The following is a 6,431-nucleotide window of genomic DNA, read 5'->3' as shown; positions in this document are numbered from 1 at the left end:
ATATATATATATATATATGTGTGTGTGTGTGTGTGTGTGATCTTCAACTACAATTTTGCATTTTAAAAATTGGCATTCGTCTGTTAGTTTTGTAAAAAAAACATAAAAATTGACGGAAGAATTTTGATTGTTTTTTAAAATAACAATTTATTTTTGAAAGTTTCTCTGTATTTTTGCATAAAAAAATAATCAACGAAAGTGGGTTGGTTTTCTTTCCTAAAATATTAATGACAGATCAATGAAATGTGTCGAATTTTAACTTTTTTAATTGTTATAAAAAATAAACAAGTCTTTTTTTTATTGTATTGAAGATGAGTTCCTTTTATCCCTATTGAGTTGAATTAAAAAAATAGAAGGCTCTAGTATTTGAGTTAAATTCAGATAGCCTTTATATAAAATAAATAAAATACACTATATTATTTAATTTAACTGATTGTTAAAGAAAGAAAATTGACTCACTTTCATCGACTATCTTTATGTAAAAATATAGAGAAACTCTCAAAAAATTGATGTTCCTCTGTCATTTTTTTTTACAAAAGCTAACAGACGGATGTCGATATCTAAATGCAAAATTACAGTTGAAGAGCCTATTTAAAAATAAAGAAATCATAAAATTTGTATTTTGTGTTTAAATTATATATTAAAAATGGGGTTGAAGGGTTAAAATGAAATAAAGCTAAGATAGAGTGTTGAAATGAAAAATAAGGAAAAATTTGAGAGGTGTTTGGCCTTAATATTATTGATCAATTATACAATAATATGAATAAATAATGTAAGTTAATGTTCATGAAGTGAGTTGCATATCATCGTTCAGTTTGAACTTTAATTGAATATTTTAAATTTGTAATATATTTTAAATTTTATATGTTTATAATTATTCAAAATTAATGGCATTATAGTAAGTGTTAAAAAGTTATTCTTCATAGTAGAAAAAAAATAGAGTTTAAGTATGATAAATGATTCTTAAGTATGAAAATTTCTTCTTAATAAACTAGTGTAATTTGTTTTTAGAAATAGTGACTATAATTTTAGTCAAATGGGTTTGATGAATTAAATAAGTCTATTATTTAAAAAAAAAAAAGGTTTTAATGACATGACATGTCAACTAGGAGAGAATTTTTTTTTTATTTGAAAGACCCAGGAGGCCCGTTTTATTAAAATGATATAAAAGTACAAAAAGGCTTAGCCCAAAGTGCTAAGTCCATAAAAACAACAATAGATGAAAAAGAACAAATAAATCAGAAACGGAAAGTGGAAAAGGGATGGAAAGGTCAGTCCTCTGGAATAACATCTCCACCGCGACCTCTTTATCGATTAACCATGGAGCTCCACAAATTGAGCTCCCAGATGGGACCTCTCGATTGTCTAACAACAGCTGGGTGAAGCTCCACAAATTGAGCTCCCAGATGGGACCTCTCTATCGTCTAAAGCAGCTGAGGTGGGTGAAGGGATCTCTGGTAGATCGAAACTTGATGCCAATGAGAAAAGGTACCTACTAACTCGATCTTTATCTATTTTGAATGTTGATATTTCTTCCATCTTAGGGCTCAGATTCAAACTCAAGTGGCGGCTCCTCAATGTCAACAATGGTAAGTTTATACCTCATCTCTCAAATCTAAAGTCAGTGGGTTGAATCCCACAATGTTAATACCACCACCTAAGCTTAGATCTTAAAGTGATGTATTGACTTATTAGATCGTGCAGGAATTCAAGAACTCAAATCTTGAGGCTGACTCGACGAGTAGAATAGTTGATACAAAGCGCAGGTACACAACTCCATTTATCATCTGTTATCTTAGATTGTTGAAGCAATAACATAATAAAATACCTCCCAGACATATACAAGCCTAGTACCACTTGTCCTGGTTTTATATCACTTGTGACACCTTAAACTCTCACCAGATGCATGATATGTAACTAAACGAATCTAATTCAAACTGAAGTGGTATATAGCCCTGCTTAGATTAGGAATATTTTATCACTTATTCAGTAAATCTATGTATTGTTGGACATATGATGATGTGTCTTGTCCTCAGATGAGGAAAACCATACTTGTCTGCATTTATTATAGCTGTCCCTGCTCTAGGAACTTCTTGAAACTGATTAAACTCAAATGTACCTGCAAAATGAAAAACTAAGTTAGCAAAAAAAAATCAGCAAGAGTATTTCCCTCCCTTAAGGAGTGTCGTACTCTTACTGTCATCAATTCCCTCAGTCTATTAATGGAGTCGACTTCCAAAGTCACACTCCATGGAACATCCCATTCTCCATTAAGCATTTTCACCAAAGCATAAGAATTAGACTTCAATAGAACTTGTATCAAACCATGTTCCCAGTAGTATTGTAGCCCTTCCCTCATGATAATGGCTTCAGCCACAATGCTAGTAGAATCTTGAATTTTAACCCCTTTAGCACCTACTAGGTCACCTGCTGAATTTCTTATACAAAATGCAGCTGCACTTGGGCCAGGATTACCTCTAGATGCCCCATTTGTGTTGCATTTCCACCACCCCACAGGTGGTATCAACCATCTAACTACCTGAGTCTGAAATACAGGTCTATATACTTCCAATAGAGCTACTATTTGGGGCCAAGTATTTGGAATGATTGTGCACTTGAATTTCATCTCAATGAAATTTCTGATAGTATTACTAATGTCCCAAATTACCTTGTTGATAGTGTATGCACCTCCATGTAGCAATGTGTTTCTCTTCCTCCATAGAAACCATAAGATCACATTGGGAATTGCTTGATAGACCCTCTTTTGTCTAGGATTACCATGTGTATCCCACCATTTTCTTATCACTTGTTTCACCTGAATCCATGGACCCAGTAAACCAGTTGCATTAGAGAAATAAGCCCACACAGTGCTGGCAGTTTCCCCTTGTAAAAATAAGTGTCTACTGTCTCCCTTATTGGAACCTCACAACAGCCACACATTGGTGAGGTATTTGAGTTCCATTGTGCCATTAGAGTGGCAACTGGGATTTTATTTGTCCACACCTTCCAAGTCAAGAATGAAATTTTGAAAAAAAGATCTTTTACCCATAGCTTCTTGTAGAAATCAGTCTCCACTTTTCTTTTTCTAGGTAGCTCCCATGCACTCTTGATTGTGAACTTACCAGAGCAAGTTTTAGTCCACCAGGGCCTATCAGAAACATCATCCTGTCTCACATACTTCATATTTTGTTTGACATGTTCCACTATATGAGCTGGTATGTGCATTTGCATCTCATCATAATCCCACTCATTATCATTCAAGAAGATCTCAATATCATTCATGTTATGGCAAGTTTGATGTTCTGTAGGTTGTGCAAAAAGAGGACCCAATCTTATCCAGTTATCAAACCAAATAGAAGAAGTACCACCTTTAGGTTCCCACCACATATGTTGTTCAATAATATCCCTATTCATCAGCATACTCTTCCATAGTTGTGATCCACCTTTCCATTGTACTAACTTGGTATTTGCTTCTTACAATATTTATTCCACATGAAACTTGACCATAGAGAATTTTGAGTTCTAAATCTCCACCAAAGTTTAGCATATAAAGCTTGAGACATGTCAAACATTGATCTAAAACCTAAACCTCCTTCATGTTTAGGTAAACAAATATTATTCCAGGCAGCCAGTGTTTGCTCTTACCATTGACTCTGTTACTCCAGAAAAATTTGGCAAAGATGCTATGGATTTATTTTAATACACATACTGGAGGAACAATAGCAGAAAAGACATGGATAGGAACACTTTGAAGTACACTTCTAATCAACACTTCTTTACCTCTATAAGATAACAAATTTCCTTTCCAAGCCTGTAACTTTGCTTTAACTCTTCCAATAAGATCATAATAATGCTCCTTTCTTTTCCTGGCATGAGTAATATGACATCCTAGATATTTAAAAGGGAACTGACCTCTATTAAAACATGTACACTCTTCCACCAGAGTTCTATCAACATCAGCTACATTTTGGTGAATAAAAAAGGCACTCTTGTCTCTGTTAATCTTTTGACCTGATTGATTCTCATATTTCTTCAATACTGACATAATCTTCTTCAAAGAATATTTGTGGACTGATGCAAATATAATAGTATCATCTGCATAGGACAGATGATTTATATTAGCACTCTATTTTGGCATTCCATATCCCTGAAACTAGCTATCCTCAAATAACGCATTTAGGGCCCTGGATAAAACCTGAGCTGACAGTATAAATAATGCAGGGGATAGAGGGTCTCCCCGTTTCACCCCTCTGGTGGAATGAAAGAAACCATGAGATTTCCCATTTATTAATACAGAATACCAATTATTGGCCAGTAATCTCCATATCAAATAAACAAAAGTTTCAATAAAGCCCATCTTCATTAGCACCTTCATCAGGAAAAACCAAGAGACCCTATCATAGGCCTTAGCCATATCAAGCTTAAATATAACATTTGAAGGTTTACCCCTCTTTTTGAAAGCTGTAACAATCTTTTGTGTTAGTAACACATTTTCAATAATACTTCTATTCACAAAATCTGATTGGTTTGAAGAGATTAATCTGGGGAGTAAGCCTTCCAATCTATCATGAACAACCCTAGTGTAACATCTCGCAATTTGAAATAGCTAGGAAGAAGCTAAGAATTGGAAATAGTCATTTTTGGAAAGATTTGAAAATCTGGAAATTTGTTTAGGCTAGGAAAAGTGAGTTTTTGGTCAACTTCAAACGGTCATAACTCCTAGATCAGTAGGATTTAGGTGTACTTTGATATGGTTGGAAATCTCTTGGAATGATCTTTCCAACACCGCTGAGTTTGCACGATTCCGAGTTCGTATGAGTAAGTTATGCCCTTTGGAAGTTGGGTTATTGGATTAAGGAAAGTTCAATCCGAATTTTGAAGGGGTAGTTTGGTCTTTTCCTTGCCCTTTTATTTTCATTCATTTTTGGTAATTAATTAGGGGTCTAAGCTAAATTATATCAGTTTACACTTTTACCAAAAGAGTTAGGATTTTGAGAGAAGAGAAAAGAGGAGAAAAGAGAAGAACGTTCAAGATTTGGTAAGATCATCGAGTTTGGCTTGTGGATTTCGTCGGGGGTGATCCCTACAAGGTATGTGAGATCACATAGAATTGGTTTAGTTCACCCACGTGTCAATCATGATTCAATTCAGCGAAATATGTGTGATTTGAAAGTAAATCATTTGAGTTCTTGATGAAATTTGTTTGAATTCTTATGGGTTGTTTTGTTGAAGTTTCTTGCGATTTGATTCATATTTCTGAGTGTAATTTCGGTTTGAATCTATCATGTATTGAGGGTATAAATGATCCTAAGTGTTTGGGGAAAGAACCATTGAAGTTTAGAGGGTTTAGAGTTGAAAAACGGAGTAGAAAAGTCGTCAAACACCTGGGGAAGGGAGTGGGGCGTCGCACCAGCCAGCACTCCCCAAAGCAGTCCCTAAATCTGGGGCTCGGGGGTGACACGCCAGCCAGAGCGCCCCAACTTGTTCTCTGAATGTTGAGGGTTGGTGCCCCCGCGCCTCTCAGAGCGCCAGGGGACGCCAGTTCTTCCCATTCTTCCCCCATCTTTTCGTACTTGTTCCTTAGTAATGTACCTATGTTTTCTAGTTGATTCCAACACTCTAAGGTACATCTAAACATCATGAAATCATCCATAAACATGAGATCATGGACCTTGAATCCATAATCCAATTCAAGGAAAGTTAGGATCTAAGTCAAGGAAAGTCAAGAGCCAAGTATACGAAGTTCTCAGAGTCTTTTCAAAAAGTTTTTTGCAAATGTTTTTAACCTTGTTTTAAGACTTAAAGTTCAAGTTAAGTAAAGAGTAAAGAGTATAGATTGAAGTTCATTTCTTCAAAAAGTAAATGCGGCATGAACCATATTTTAAGAAGTCTTTTACAAATGTTTTAACTTTGTTTTAAGACTTAAGTTTTGAGTTCAGTAAAGAATAAAGTTGAAGTTCTTTTCTTCAAGAAGTATATGGGGACTAAGTATTGCCAAAGAGATTTAAAATGTTTTCACATTTAAAATAAGAACGGAAACTGAGATTTCCAAAGAGACTTTGGGCTAGTTTTCAGAAAAGAGTAGTCTCTTTCTAAATGAAGCAAGAGGGGAAACTTTGATTTCTAAGATAGCCTTTGAGCTAAGTTTTTGAGCACTAATCTCAAATCACAGATGAAGTATGTTTTTAAACACAAAGAGCTAATATAATATAATATTTTTGGGAGTAGTATTGAGCACCGATGGGGAAGAGTTCATGCAACTATCTGCCCCCTTAAATCATGTAGCCATCATGGGTAGAAAAGTGTCATACTTTTTAGATGAATCATTTTCGCATAAACTAGTGGATCCACTTAGTAATTCAGGTCCTATACCTTTGACCGGGTATAGGATGCGCTGGCAGCGTGAGGAAGATCGTTGTATCATCACAATA

Source organism: Solanum tuberosum, unplaced genomic scaffold, assembly GCF_000226075.1.
Source record: "Solanum tuberosum cultivar DM 1-3 516 R44 unplaced genomic scaffold, SolTub_3.0 scf00145, whole genome shotgun sequence".
Lineage (NCBI taxonomy): Eukaryota > Viridiplantae > Streptophyta > Magnoliopsida > Solanales > Solanaceae > Solanum > Solanum tuberosum.
This window is presented reverse-complemented; position numbering follows the sequence as displayed.